The following is a 16,324-nucleotide window of genomic DNA, read 5'->3' as shown; positions in this document are numbered from 1 at the left end:
GAATGGCTTGATGGTCCACCACCCGCAGAATGTAGTTCCACTACCTTACCCTTGCTAGTCTGTACTGCTCGTCTTCCTCCTCCAAACCCCCAACAAGCCCTCTAAATCCTCCCCCAACTTCAGTCCAATGAATACCCACCTCCTAGATTCAGCTAACCTGTTTTGGTCCTCATCCTCATTCTTAACCTCTACCACCCGTTCGACAAAAGTCCTAACTAAACCAAAGAACCCAGCAAGCCCACTATTGCTAATCAAGCAGCGAAGAAGAGATCACAAAATTCTGCACAAGGCCTCCAGAGGCAGCCCAAGAAGGACCTCTCTCGTATTTTGAGAACCGAGGCTGCCATTAAAGCCATTGAGAGAAAAGCAAACTCAACCAAGCACAATCGGCTGTGGCCCAAAGCAGTCTTGGAGGCTCTTGACGATGCAATACGGGAGCACCGCTGGGAGTCCGCTCTCAAGGTTTGTGGTTTTTTCTTTTTCGGATTGTTTACTTTACTCTGTATTTGTTTTGGTTCTTTAGATATATTGTTGTTTAATTTGTGTTTTGGGTTATGGATTTGTCTTGTTTTGTGGTTGACTCGAAACTATGTTACTTGGAATGTGCATCGTTTTGAAATGTGGAACGAGAACGGGAAGGCATACTTTAAATTATGGTATAATAGTGGTAGGCTTGTATAGTTAACACCATAAGAATTTAAGGTACTTTTAGTTTAGATTTTTTTTTTTTAACAATTAGACCTCTAATAAAATGTAGGTTTTATTTTTTTTCCAAATTAATCATATGAAAACACATTTTTATGAATATTATGACACAATTCTTATGTTTTGTCATATTAAAATTTCACTTGCCTTACATTTTAGTTCATTATATTTGAATTTTTTTTTTTTTTTTTTTTTTTTTTTTTTTTTTTAATCATAAGGAAACCTTAAGGAAATGTATAAATTTTTGAGATCGCTTTGGATTGCCAAAATAATTGTTTTGGAACAAAAATGTAGTATGTTTTGGAATCGGTGTTCCAAAATGTAATTCGCTAGGGTATCAATTGAAAAGTACAGCCCACACTTCTTCTTAAAGCCCAGGTATTAAGGAGAGGAAAACTGGAGCCTTATAACCAGTACAGATGGGACAACTTTAGGCGATGTGGGACACATTGCAACAATATCAACATTAGAGAAATACTGGAATTTTTTAGTGGTGGTAAAAGAATAGAGGAAGATTATGAAATGGGTCTGATCTGAGCCTTTGGAATTTTTTGTTGCAAAATTTATAGTGTCTTTAAATATGTTTTTTTCATTAAAAAAATATAATGCATAATTAATATTTAAAAAACTTCTATTCGTTAACTAAAATCAAATTACATTAATTTAATCTATTGCTCATCACCATATAATTTGATTTTTTGAACTCCATCATACACTTAATAATGATTTTATTGAAGGTGTGTGAGCATGACAACAAGAGGAATGTTGATAAGTGAGTGTGTTCTATGTATTTAAGATGCCTTCAAATTATATTTTGAAGTAAAATAAATTTGATATGATAGTTGGTACTTAAAAAATAAATAAATAAATAAATAATAATAATAATAATAATAATAATAATAATAATAATAATAATAATTTTATTGAATTATATATAAACAAAATACATAGGCATTTTTGTAGGTTAGTAAATTTAAAGAAATCATTGGCCAAACATTCATCTTGTTAAATTTTGGTTTAGCATGATTGATGAGAGAATGTTGGAGTTACTCTTAGAGAAATGGTCTCCATTGTTCCATTACCAAGAAGTAGGTGTTAGATATAAGATTTTAGGCGAAAACTCCAAAGAAGAAAATAATAACTCTGTAAAGTGGACATATGAACTCGAGATTCCTGTATTATTGCTTCTACTGCCATTAATTAATGACCTTATGGTTTTGGTAAAAAGAATGGTACTATATTTTTAATTTGTAAATTTTGTAGGAATTTGTAACTGAATTTTGATGATAATTTTCATGACAATTAGATTTCATATCTTATCTATCAACTAGATGAGTTCTTCATGATTCTAACATTTTTTTTAAAACAAATACGGATTTCCTGTTGATAGATATTCAATCTTCTTCGTAAGCAACATTGGTATGAGCCAAGATGCCAAACGTACACAAAGCTGTTGGTGATGCTCGGCAAGTGCAGACAGCCCAAACAAGCAAGCTTGCCTTTTGAGATCTTGAGGTCTGATGGCCTCCAACCCACTCTTGATGTTTACACTGCACTTGTGGGTGCGTATGGTCTTAGTGGCCTCCTTGTTGAGGCATTTCATACTGTTGACCATATGAAGTCAGTGTCTGACTGCAAGCCGGATGTATATACATATTCGATTCTTATCAACTGCTGCACTAAACTCCATCGTTTTGATCTCATTGAACACATACTTGCTGGAATGTCATACTTGGGAATTGAATGTACCACAGTAACATACAATACTATAATTGATGGATATGGTAAGGCTGAACTGTTTGAACTGATGGAGAACTCATTTACGGACATGACTGAAAGTGGCACTTGCCTTCCAGATGTTTTCACATTTAATTCATTTATTGGGGCTTATGGGAACTCCGGGAAGATTAAGGAAATGGAGAAGTGGTTTGAATTTCAGCTAATGGGGATAAGGCCTGACATAAAGACGTTTAACATTTTAGATCATATGGAAAAGCAGGAATGTATGAGAAGATGGGTTCTGTTATGGAATTTATGAGGAAAAGATTATACTCCCCAACAATTGTCACTTTTAATATTGTTTTTGAGACGTTTGGGATGGCTGGAAATATTGAGAAGATGGAAGAATTCTTTCTGAAAATGAAGCATCAAGGAATGAAGCCTAACTCTGTTACTTACTGCTCTCTTGTTAGTTCTTATAGTAAAGCTGGGCTTTTGAGGAAGGTTGATTCAATTATGAGGCAAGTAGAGAATTCTGATGTAGTTCTGGATACTCCATTTTTCAACTGCATCATCAGTGCCTATGGTCAGGCTGGTGATATTACAAAGATGGGTGAGTTATTCTTGACAGTGAAAGGGAGAAATTATAAGCCGGACAATATCACCTTTGCTACCATGATCCAAGCCTACAATGCTCAAGGCATGATTGAGGCCGCTGAAGATTTGGAGAATAAGTTGATTACTGCTGAGGGAAAGCTAGGTATCCTTCAATAGTTACCACTTTGCCAAATGTATGTGTTTCTGGTTAATGAAGCATGAAGTTCTTGACAGGGCCACATTTTATTAGTTTCTTTTCAGCCATTTTGTTTAGGTAGAAATGGCTGAATCATTTTTGTATTCTAGGAAATTGAATTGAAACATTAGTGGAAGACCAAAATTCTAATGTTTCCACTGAACCACTACAAAACATACCGAAATAATGAGTTGTTTCGACATTTATTAGGAATATCCAACAATGTTTATTCTATTTGCCTCTTTTTGCCAGAAAGACAAGATTTAAGAGAAGGTAAAATGAGCATGATTAAATCTCGTATTCTTGCAAAAGTACATTTTTTTTTTTTTTTAATGAAGATTGTACTGGTACTTTTTTTCATCCCCATTCCTACTCCTTTTTTTTTTTTTTATTATTTTAAAAGTTTTTTCGAACAATGCCAAAGCCCCTTACCCAGCTAAGTTTGTAAGCCTTTTTGTATATTGAGCTTCTAATATTCATATTTTTGTATTAACATGTTCAATTATTTAGTTATTGGGTATGTTTTAACATTTATATGGGTTTTAGATTTTATTTCTAAGCATTTTATACATTTCCAAATCCTTTTGTTATTTCCCTTGTGTTTTCGAAAAGTTTTTGTTTCCAAACACAAAAACAACAACCTGAAACAAAATTTTGATTTTTGTTTCTGAGAAAGGTTATGAGATTTTTGTTTTTGTTCTTATCCATTGTATAAACAACTGGGCACTGTTAGTATTATGAACAATGAGGAAGATATTTTGGTTATAAATTTGAAAGGAATGTTTCTATTTTAAATTTCTAAGCAGGAAAAAAGTTGATCGGATGCTAACATGAGGAAGGGCGCGTCAAGATACAAAGAATTCTAACCCAAGCTTTGTGATTATTTTCAGCAGTTGGTACTACCATACTGGTAATTGCTTGTTTTGCTCTGTTCCAAGTTATCTTTTGTGGCCCTGTAATTTACAATGAATTCTGCTTTGCAGCCACACTTTACACCGGATCCCTTTTGGTCCCTCATTTTCCCATTTTAACAATCAACCCCTTGCACTTTTGGTCAAGTGCTAGTGTGGTCCTTCTGTTGGTTCCTGTTTACTCAACTAATGGAAATTAACCAGGTGACCTCATGTGGGTTTTTTTTACATCATAAAATATAAATAGTAAACTGAAATTACTAAAGTGAAAACAACCACCATTTCCTCCCCTTCCCAGCACTGCACCTCCGTGCCACCCACAGTAGCCACCACTCCTTTTCCCCTCCAACACCCCCTCCTTTCTTCTGCCATTGATGACCAAACCACCTCACACCTGCTTCCCGTCCTCTTTCTCTAACACGCACCCATCCATAGCCTACTAGTAACATCACCTAAATCTCTCCCAAATCTCACCTACTTAAGGGTTCATCCAACAGTTGCCATAATCTAAGAAGTTCTCACCAAAATAAATTAGCAAGTTGGGTTTTCTGTGATAGAAGAGGTCGGATAAGAGGCTGCTGTAGAGATCGAAGTCAGTGTGTTGCTCAAATTAGGGGTTTGGATTCCAGTTGGCATCTAGGGTTTGGAGTTGGGGAAGAGGCTGTCATGGACGGTGGCGCAGTTTTAGGAGGGAGTGGTGGTGTCAGGTGGGGCAACTTACATGTTCGGTCTCTTCTTCTTCTTCCCCTTATTCTTCTCTTTGGGGAAGGAAAGGGGGATGGTCTCAATGATGTTACTCTAGTTCTTCTTGTGGTTGATTCTCCTAGGAATTTTTGTGAGAATTTTACTTGAAATTTTTGTTGGTGAATTTCTCATATAGTTTGTCTTGATTTAGTGAAAATAAGGCAGAGGGAGGAAGAGAAAGGGGGGCTGACGAAGGGTAGGGGGCAGGGAGGGGACGAGGTGGGACTTGGCTGTCATGGGTAAAGGACATAGGGGTTGGGTAGGTGGCAGTGGAAAGGAGTGAGGGGTTGACAATGGTTTGGGGAAGTGGTGGGTGGTGGGAAGGGTGGGGTGGTCGTAGGTGGTGGAGAAAGATTGATCTTTAAAGAGAGAAAATTGGTAAAGAGGGGAAAAAGTGGAGAAATATGAAAGAAGAAGAAAATGGAATAGAAGTACGTATTTCCACTAAAAAATGCCTCACGTGAGGGGCACATACCATCTTTCGTCAGCCAGTTTAACATCAGACTAACAGAAGGACCACGTTGACACTTGACTGAAAGTGCGGGCAATCGATTGTTACAATTTAAAAACAAGATGTTAAAGTGGCGTATGGTGTAAAGGGGCGCAAAGTGTAATTTATCGTATATTTTATGTGCACTCCTTCACATTCCATCTATTGTCACATATTATGTCTTAAAGCAAAACACTTTTGTGTATTCAATAAACACACAATTCCTTTAATTTGATTAATTGTTTTAACATATCATTTAGACCTTTGGTTTCTTTCTTTTGGGATAAGAACTTTGTCTCATACATTTAGATTGATAGATACATTCGGTTTTTTTTTTTTTTTTTTTGGTGTACTCCACTGAACTCTATAGAGCCCTTTCCCAACCACCCTGGCATTTGTTAAAAGCTACTCACAGAATTCACAAGGGTCTAAAAAGGTATTGGGTATTGCGGTAGTTGTCACCTACCTATGCAACTGTCCTTCAAAAACATAAACTAGATATGTAGGTAACCATTAATGAGCTATATAAACTGGTTGTTTTCTGACTATAAAGGCTTCATTTTGGATAAGGAGGTTCTCATACAATAAATATCCATGACATCATATACTAGTATCTTAGCATGTTGGAGTGAGGAAGATCAGCTTCCGATTGGTTTTCTCCCATTGATAATACAACTTTGCAGGCAATGGTGTCTCATGCTGTCCATGTTTATGTTTTCAACATTGTTCTTCCTTCTCAATTGTCTTTATCATCTTCTTTAGAATTCTACCTCTGCCTTCATTTTTTTCTATTGGTTTTTGAAAGATATATATTTTTCTACAGTGTTTTTGCACTGTAATTCCAAAAAACCTTTTAACATTTACATAGCTGTTATCTCTATAAAGTGCTCTTCTTTGTGGCATGGCATCTTGTCGTCTTTGAGTTGGTTTTCAACTGCAAAGAAAGAAGGAAGAGCTATTATTGGGTAAAGATAGACTGTAGGTGACCCAAAATAACTGGAACAAGGCCTTTTTGGTGTATTCTGAAAATGTTCCTCTTGTTTCTTCTATGTTCCAGTTGTGTTGCTGGCAAGAACAGTTTTATCCAGTATTTCTTCTATTGTTCTCATCTTTCATAGTTCACACTGATAAATTAATGAGTGTATGTGGAAATTATCTCTTGATTAGGTGCTTGATTCACCAAATTTCTGTTCCTAGTGAATTTTTTGCTTTTGGTTCTGGATTATTCTTGGATGTTGCCTACTGTGGTTGGAGAATCCAACATAGGTGCTTGCCAGGAAGAAGTTCTTGCCAGAAAATTTACTTTCTTTTTTTCCCTCAGCTCCTTGAGCCTGATCAATCGATCAGATGCTAAAATTTCATGCTACATATATGTATGAAAAACCCGTTGCAATGTACTGTATACGGCCATTTCAAATTGATCAATAGCACCAGGAGGTTGATTCCTTAAACCCATCTAGTGCTGAAAGAACTTTCAATAAAACTGAATATTATATAATATTTAGGAGAAATTACAAAAAAAAAAAAAAAAAACAAAACAAACAAAACAAAACAAACAAACAAATCTTAGGCCTTGTGTAACAAAATAAATCCCAAGTTTTGAATTTCATCAACTTAAACCCTAACTTTCTAACATAATCTCAATTTTACCTATCCGTCTATCTCTATTGGATTATCTAACAGAAAAAAGGTATACATGGCACTAGTTCTCTAGTTATTTCTGGTGGGTGTAAATTTAAACCTTGAACTTGATGATATCAAATCACAACTCCATCTAATAAATCACCTAAGCATATAACAACTATCCATCTGTAACATTACAATGACATTACAATGCACCTTATCACACACTTATCCCTTCATTTCTCCACCTCTCTGTTTTCTTGCCCGTTGCTAGAGTAGGGCATTTCCTTCCTCTCCTACCACTCTCCGCCACTTCGTCTTCCCCTTCGCAGCCTCCTCTTGTTATTTCCCCAATTGCAAATCCTACCTCTTCCTTTGTCTCAACAGCCCCACACCCAATTCCACCGCCAACTTCCACCTTCACCCAACCTTCACCTCTGCTGACACCCCCCCACCTTCCCCTTCTCCTTCTGTTGTGGCTCTAGCCTCGTGATTCACATCACCCGGATAGTGAAAGAAGTTGTTCTCCGCAAAGAGTACGACGTCCAATGGTTTGTCTTTGGCGATGACACCGTGGTTTTCCCCAACAAATTGGTTTGAACTTTGTCAAAATTTGTTCACATTCAGTGGTATTATGTGGGGAGTAGTTTGGAGAGTTACAATAGAATGCGAAGACCTATGTTATCAGAAAACGCTAATACCCTAGCAAATTACGTATTGGTACGCATGTTCTAAAACATGGTACACTGCCATTTCAAAACGGTAAATTTAATGTTCCAAAGCAATTCCAAAAGCTTTGTTCAATGTGTCCTTAAATGTTACCTTAGGAGGAAAAAATTCAAATATAACGAACTAAAATATAAGGTGAGTTAAGTTTTGAAAAGACAAAAAATCAAAAAATGGGTCATAATTCTTACAGAAAATATTACATTTTATTGGATATCTAATAGTTAAAAAAATAATAATAATAATTACTCGTAAATTAAATTCTGAAGTATAATATATACAAATCTACTCTTATCGTACCATATTTTAGAACATGTAGCGTATCCCGTTCCCATTCCACGTACTGGAACGATCCACGATCCAGGTAACATAGGCGAAGAGCTTGTTTGATATGGCATTGGGTGATGGAGGGTTCAAGATAAGCCACTCGTTGGCTAGGTTTTACGTTGGGGTTTTGGATTCGTGTCTTGTGTGGTACCCGCATGTATATGATAATGACGCTGGTGTTTTCTCTTGCTTGCCAGAGAAAAATCCACTAACAAAATAATGACTTGATTATGGGGGTATATGAATTTGTTTGATAAAAAAAAAAAAAAATAGTATATGAATTTCTCTTTTCCACTAATAAAAATCCAATCTTATAGTCAAAGATAATGGCTTGATTATGGGTATGGATCTTAAGAGGGAGGTGATGCTGTGTATGGGAAGGCAATAGGTGTAAGATTTGGACGAAGGTAATGGGTATGGAGGGGAGGACAGTGGAGGAGTTAGTGGTGAGGACAGTGGCTGAGGTAGTGGAGGCTTGTGAGTTTGGGAAAGGAAGGCTATAGTTGGGGAAGGGGTAGGGGAAAGAAAAGGGTGCGGCAAGAGGTGTGGTGGTGGTGGTGGGTGAGGAAAGTTGATGTTGATGAAAAAGGTACTACAAACACCCAAAATTTCTCTCAACACTCAATTTCCAAGCATTATTTTGATAAGGTACAAGAGTTTTAATGTATAAAGTGAGGGTTGAGTGAATTTATGTTGTAAATGGAACAAGTAAGAAAAATGAGTGTGAATTAATAGATACCAGTTGCCGCTAGTGTTTTTTAACGGAACTGGACGGATGGTTAGAATTGAAACTATTTTAGAAAGTCAGGGTTTAAATTGATGAAATTGAAAACTTAGGATTTATTTTGTTACAAGGCTTAAACCTTGTATTCTTATTTTTTTGTGGTGTTGTAATTTCTCCTAAAATTTATTTATACACAAACAATTTGTATTTGACATCAATCTTTAATATTATTCATTTTTAACACATTACAACTTAGCAGAAAAAATATGGGCAAATTACATTTCACCCCGGTCAGCTGCCTTCTTTACACTTTTCCTTCACTCTTCTCTTATAATTTTTCATCAATCGATCAGCCCTTTGATGCTTAATAGCGTGTTATTTTATTGCAGCCTTAAAAATTCTCTGTTGTACTGAAAGCATACCCAATCTAAGCTGTGGATAGTTTCAACTCTAAATTGCTTAAATACTGGTTTTTTCCTTTAGCCATTGTCCTCATCAGATGAGCTACCTAAACTCCTTAGAGCACATTTGGTACAATGGAATGGAATACCCAGTTTTATATTCCCTTTTTCTCGTTTGGTATGCTTTATTTAAGTGGGAATAGCTATTCCATGGGAATAGCTATTCCATGAGAATGCCAATTCCAACAAAAAGTGAGAATACCTATTTCATGCGGGAAGCTAAGGAATAACTATTCCATTCCAACATGGAATCATCATAAAACAAAACATCGATCTCTCTTGATAAAAATAAAAAACAAAAAATGATTGCTTTTAGGATTTTTTTTTCTCTCTCACATTCTCTCTCTACGAATACTCTCACCTACTAAACAACCAGTTATAGACAACTCCATCATTGTTCTTCTATCAGGTTCAATGCAATTTTTTATTTTTTATTTTTTATTTTTTATTTTTTTATAATTATGTTTCAATTTATTTGTATGTTAGTTGTAAGGCATTTATATATATATATATATATATATTACATGTATATATTTTCTATTATACAGTTTATATGATTTCATAGAGTTTCATATATATATATATATGTATATATTTCAGTTGTGTATCATGTTTTTTCTTTAATATATAGCTTGTTTGTCCTCCCCCCTCCCCCGAAAAAAAAAAAAAAAAGTTTGTTTCACATACAAAGCGTTTATGAAACTACAAGGTTTGCGTGTGGTTGAGCGACATAAAGTAACAGTTAAAATTTGTGATTTGACTCAGATATTTTTCACAATTGATGATGAAGAGAAAGAAGAGTGGGTGAAAGCAATTATTACTTGATTGAGATTAGATTTTATTAGCTTGTGAAGTAGACATTTGATTGTGGATATTTTAATGTTTTTGTTCCATTACTATGGTATTTATATTTTTCTACACTTGTACACTTTAAGATTAATGAATATTTTTATTATGATTGTGGGCTCTGTTATTAGAATCTTACAATTGACAATTCGATTCACGATTCGATTCGCAATTTTTGTAAAATCGATACGAATCTATAGGTGAATCTATTTTAGAAGTGAATCTCTAATGAATCGCACGATTCAAAATTGATTTACGATTCGATTCACTTTTTACGATTCATGCAATTTTTGAAATTATTGGGTATGTTTGGTTTGAGTTTGGGAGATGAGTTTTAGAGATAAAAAGTACGAAAAGTTGTTTGGTTTGGTTTTTTTCAAAAGATGTTTTGGAAAATTATTTTGAGAGAGAGTTTTGAAAAAAGTGATTGATTTGATGTGTATGAGAGAGATTTGTTTGGAAAACTTGTAAACCAAACAAGTTTTGGGAAATTTTTTTGGAAAAATTTGTTTGGTTTGATTACTTTTGAAAACTTATTTGTAGAGAACTTTTTTCAAAAATTTTTGGGAAACACAAACCAAACAAGGCCATTGTGTCCAACATATTTTCGATTATTTTCTTCTCCATCTTTTTAGTGAAAATGACATAATACAACTTCTAATAGCGTTTAGTATCAAAATAACCAACATATACACAGGATTTGTTGTTATTTTAGTGATCATGGTGTTTTTAATAGTATCCAATTGGATTCAGTCAGGCCAAACATATTTTTAACCATTCTTCTCGTTTTTTTTCCTTTTAAAAAATCATAATATTTCTTCTAAAGATTTTTAAGATTAAAGTTATATTTTGAATTATTTATTGCTATTTTATTAAATTGAATATTACATGTGTGAGGTCAGTTATACCTTTTAAAATGTTTTAGACTTTAAAATAAAATATTCTAAAATAATTCTTTCTTATGATTTGCTCATTGTTACTTAGAAAAGTACGTATGCTTATTGTTCAAATATCAATATCATTGTGTAGACACCCCATTTTTGACCGTCCTCAAGACTTGGACGTCATTGTTTGAACACTCGATCATCATTCATGTTTGTGTTCGTCTTGAGTTCTCGGAGGTTTCGGCTACGTGCCTTGCCTCAAGACCTCTCGACTTGTTTGTTTTGTGTTTGGTTTTGCACCAAACACTTGTTGTTTTGCTTTTGAGGTTGGGAAATAGCTTGTTGGCCATCCCCACACCTCACCAGCCATGGCCTGAGGCCACCGGCCCTGTTTTCTTGCTACCGGCCAAAAGTGTTGGCCAGTCGGCAATGTTTTTGGTCGGCCGGCCATTGTTTTGACCAATCGGCCACTTTTCTTGGCCGAGACCTTTTCTTGAGGGAGCTTAACCCTTTTGAACCTTTGTTTTAGCTTCTTGAGGAAGCTTGAACCTTTTGAACCCTTGTTTTAGCTTCTTGAGGAAGCTTGAACCTTTTTTAGCTTCTCCAAGAAGCTTGACCCTTTTGCTTCAAGCTTCCAAGAGAAGCTTGAACTTTTCTTAGCTTCTTGAGGAAGCTTGACCCCTTTGCTCTAGCTTCCTCAAGAAGCTTGACACTTTTTGCTTTAGCTTCTAAGAGAGGCTTGGCCCCTTTGCTCCAAGCTTCTCTTAGAAGCTTGGACCTTTGCTCCTCTATAAAAGAGGGCCTCTCCTTCCATTTCAAGGGTTGAAAAATCTGATATATAAAATATCTCTCTCTCTCTCTCTCTCCATTTGTGTGGGTTAGAGTGTTCCAAAGCGAGTTTTTGTTCTTGTTCTTGCACTAGAACACCTAGGAGTACACTACTCTTTGGTTACTAAGGTGCTAAGGAGTTGTTTGAGGGGTTTTTGAGCTGGTTTTGATCCAAAGAGGCTGCTGGTTTGGTGTTCTTGGAAGTGGTCTTCAAGGATAACTCCTTTTCCCTCTTTTATTCCCTGTTTTTGTACACACTTTTAGCCTATCTTGCATGCTGATTTAAGCTTAGCTATAAACTGAAAAAAGTTTTGTATTTGCATGGTTTTGAAGTTTGTTTAAGGCCATTTTGGTGTTGGGAGTCGTCCACTCCCTCTTAGGCCTTGTTTGGCCTCTTTTTGAGCCTTCTTTGTTGAGCTTCGGGACCACCTTGTATTGGCCTTCTCACCACTAAAATCCCTCTGGGGATGGTGTTTTGAGGTCCTAAGAAGGAGAGGGGTGACCCTCTCCCTTGTTGTCTTGTTTACTAGTATCTTTGGCCTTACAAAGGAGCCCTTATTTGCACACTTCTTGAGCTTGGTTCAGGCCTTTTTCAATGAGTTTTAGGGCCTACATGAACTCTTTCCAGAGCTGTTTTTGTCATTTAAGGCTTGCCTCTGGCATGTGTAGAACAACCCTCTTTATAGCCTTTCAAAGTAGCACCCCATTCTTGCATGTATTAGATACATTTCAATGGGTATTTGGTCATATTTTGACATGTCATGAATCTGTTTTTGGCTGGTTTGGTGGTCCCTCATATGCTCCATATGCTTGCAGTGTAAACCATGCATACTAGCTTACATTGCATGTTGTTTTGACCCTTCATTCTAGCACATTTTGGCCATACTCCAAACTGATTTTGTCCTTATTTTGGGCTGTCTTAGCTCTGTTTTTAGGCCTCTTGGTCGATTGGTGCTTGCCATGCATGGTTGTAGTGTAATAGCCTTACTTAGCTTTGAGTTTTGAAGTCTATTGCATGCTTATACTGAGGTGTTTTCATGTTTTGGGGTCATTGAGCATGTCATTTCAGAGCTTATATGTATGCCATTGTATGCCATGTTTCATCCTTGCGTTGCTCTTGGAGAGTTGCATTTTGTGCCTTAGGTTTGGAGCCTTTGCATTGTGCATGTTTGCATGAATCTTGGGCCTTGTTCTCATCTCATTGGGCCACTAATTTGAGTGTGGCTGAGGCCCACTCATTTTACTTTAAGTCCATCTTGCATTGTGTATGCCATGTTACAATGTGTTGTGCATGTTATGTTGTTAGCATTGTGTATGCCATGTCACTCCTTGCATTGTGTATGTTAGGTGGTTAGTTGCATTGAGCATGCCATCTATACTATATATATAATCAAATGTAGTGATTTTGCCAAAAATCTGTAAATATTCATTCCTAAATTCTCATAATTTTAAAATTATCTCTTTCCTATGTGGCAACCATTTTTTATTGTCTTTCGTGTTTTCTATTTTCCTCAATTTTCTATTTGTTTGATTAATTAAAATGAAAATTAATTTCATGGCTTATGGATAAATATTTGAATTTCAAAATTCCTCCATATAGATAAACATATAAAAACTGATAAATAATTTATGAAAATTAATTTCATGGTATACAGATAAAGATAAAAATTAAATACTTAATTTCATAACTTATAGATAATTTAAAATTTCTTCCCATAAATAAGCATATAAAAATTGATAAATAATTTATAAAAATTAATTTCATGGCCTACTGATAAAAATAAAGGTTAAAAAATTGATTTAAAAAAAAATTACTCATGTTTTTTGCCCTTCACTTTGTGCTTTAATTAATTTCATTATAAATAAACATATAAAAAAATCATAAATAATTTATGGAAATTTATTTCATGACATTTAGATAAAGATAAAAATTTTAAAAATTATTTGAAAAATAATAATTCCATGACTTATAGATAAATAAACATATAAGAATTGATAAATAATTTATAAAAATTAATTCCATAGTCTACAAATAAAGATAAAGATTAACTAATTGATTTACAAAAAAAATTAAAATAATAAAATTTAGATAAATATATGATTTGTTAATCCATATCTATCAAAAACATATCTATCTAAATCTTTATTTTGGTTTACTTATATTTTTTTTCTCCTTTTATCACATTATCTTTTTTTATTTTGAATTTTTTATCTTGTGAAATACTCTTATCTATAACTTCTTATCTCCTCTTAACCTAATCCTCATAATTTTTATTATTTGTTATTATCTACAAAGTGATAAAGATATATATAAAAAAAGAATGGTTAGCTATGAATAAGAAGAGCATTAATAATTAAATAATGAAAGCTGTATGGGAGAAGGCAATACAAAAATCTCACAATTATTTTCCGTCACTATATTTATCCAAGGTAATAATTTGATATTCTTTCTTTTAATTTTTAAAAATAGTTTACATTAGATCATTGCTATGTGTTTTTTCTTTTTCTTTCTTTTTATTTTTTTTATAAGATTGTCATTTGTTATAGTATTTTTTCAATCCCATCTCTAAATTTTCTCTTTGAAATTTCTATTTTTTTAATAATAAAGTTTAGAACTAATTTCTTATCAAATTTGTTTTCTTGGTGCTTATTTTATTGAAAGATTGAGACAAGTAAAACTTTCATATGATATATGAAATTAATGAATATAATACAAAGATGGTAGAGAAATACTACATATTTGTTGATATCTCTCTTTTATTATTAGTTGATTTATTATATTATATTATCAATTTAGAGCCCATATGATTTAATTCAATGTCCATGACTTTAGTTATATTCGACCATTTTGTTGTTGAGTAACTTATATAATTTTTTTTTTTTTGGGGTATATAATGATTAAAGCTATCATTTGTTATGTTTTTTCAAATACAATTCAAATAATATGTCATCATTTTTTTTATAAATAAAATGGATTAAACTATTTTCTTATATAATTTTTATAATCCTACGAAATTCTTATCTTGATTTTTTTTTTTTAAATATTGTAGAAACTATGCAAGTATTATTCAAGTTATGGAGAATGATTACTTACAAATTATAATTAAAAGTTGAGATTTATTCATAATTTGGTCCCACAATAATAATATAAATCATTGATTTAAAATAAGTAAATTTATGATAACTTATACAATTTATTTCTTTTAATGCTTTGTTTTTGTTTTTGTTTTTGTTTTTGTGTTGTTTTGTTTTTTTTTTTTTGTTTTTTTTGTTTTTTTTGCATGACACTATAGTCTGATACAAATTATTTATGTTAGCAAGTGATTGTAATACTATTATCCTAACAATCTTTATAATTAACAATTTTTTATGTATATCAAATTTTTATTGTGAAATTTTGTAGATTAATTATTGTTAACATCAACCAAGATGGCCTAACATCGTGGCTTGCTGCTATTAAAATATAATTCAAGATTAGAATAATTTATATATCACACAAAATGTATATAGTTTATTTTTCCGTGCATCGCACGGGTTACCGCTAGTAGTTCATATAGCATTGTGGGTGCCATATAGTCTATAGCATTGTGTATGCTGGGTTGCGTGTTTGCATATTTAGGTTGTATGCCTATTGCATATTGCTTGCTAGCATACTGATTTTGCATTAGTTTGCTTGAATGCTTAGGTTGCATAGCATTGAGCATGCATCCCTTGCCTCTTGACCAATCATGATAGAGGTTGGGGCTTTGATGTGTTTTGTGTGCATTTCATTTGATATTGAAGTTGCACACTTGGCTTCTTGGGCCATCATGCATGGAAATGCGTGATTGGTGGCCCGAGGGTCGAGAACTATACTCCCTTGAATTCATGACATGATAGGGAGGGTGGTTGTGCACACATTTGCTTTGAAAATGCATTGCCATGCTCTGTCTGTCCTCTGCTGCTGTCAAACAGGGTCCTGCAGGAACAGATGGCCGGTCGGCCATCTTTAGTGCCGGCCGGCTACCAAAATCCAGCCGATGGCTCCACTTTTGGTCGATGACCATGTTTCCATGGCTGGTGGCTTTTTATCTTGGCCGGTGGCATCCCATTCTGATCAAGGGGTGGTTTAAAAGCAACATTGGGATTTGTGCAAGTCTCAGAAGCGCATAACAGTGTAAACAGAGGCAACAGTGGCATGGCATTGGGTTTCCGAGCGAAGCCAATCCGAGCATGCATTCATCCCTCTTTCCGAGGCTGTTTTACTGCTTTAGTAGCTTAATTAATTTGTTAATTAGTTAAGAGTTTTGTAATATTTAATTAGTTAGGGTAGTTAATTATTTATTCGGTTTGTATTATTATTCGGACTCTCCGAGCGAGCGCAATTGTGTAATAAGTGTGTGTGCGTGTGTGCGTGTCTTCCAACCCCACGTCTTTCTCCCTTTTATTTACTAGCTTACGATGGTTAGATTAGGGCATGTTTCAATTAGCATACTTATGCTTGCATGTTTGCATCATTCATATGTCATGCATGCACCAGGCTCGGCGCATCATGCTAACTGCA

At 34.4% G+C, this 16,324-nt stretch overlaps 1 pseudogene across 1 annotated transcript in view; it reads left to right on the top strand.

The window, feature by feature from the left end:
• Positions 1 to 222: 222 nt before the first annotated feature.
• The window catches only part of LOC114302196 (pentatricopeptide repeat-containing protein At3g53170 pseudogene), a 29,823-nt pseudogene continuing 13,721 nt past the window's right edge, over positions 223 to 16,324 (top strand). Inside the window, exons 1-3 of the transcript XR_014360212.1 lie at positions 223 to 462; positions 2,096 to 3,184; positions 4,024 to 4,127. The product of XR_014360212.1 is annotated as a pentatricopeptide repeat-containing protein At3g53170 pseudogene (transcript). The remainder of the gene's footprint in view (positions 463 to 2,095; positions 3,185 to 4,023; positions 4,128 to 16,324) is intronic.

The sequence above is a fragment of the Camellia sinensis genome, chromosome 2, assembly GCF_055761805.1.
Source record: "Camellia sinensis isolate YWXY chromosome 2, ASM5576180v1, whole genome shotgun sequence".
Taxonomy (NCBI): domain Eukaryota; kingdom Viridiplantae; phylum Streptophyta; class Magnoliopsida; order Ericales; family Theaceae; genus Camellia; species Camellia sinensis.
Note: the sequence above shows the minus strand (reverse complement) of the source record. Positions and strands in the feature narration are given on the sequence as shown.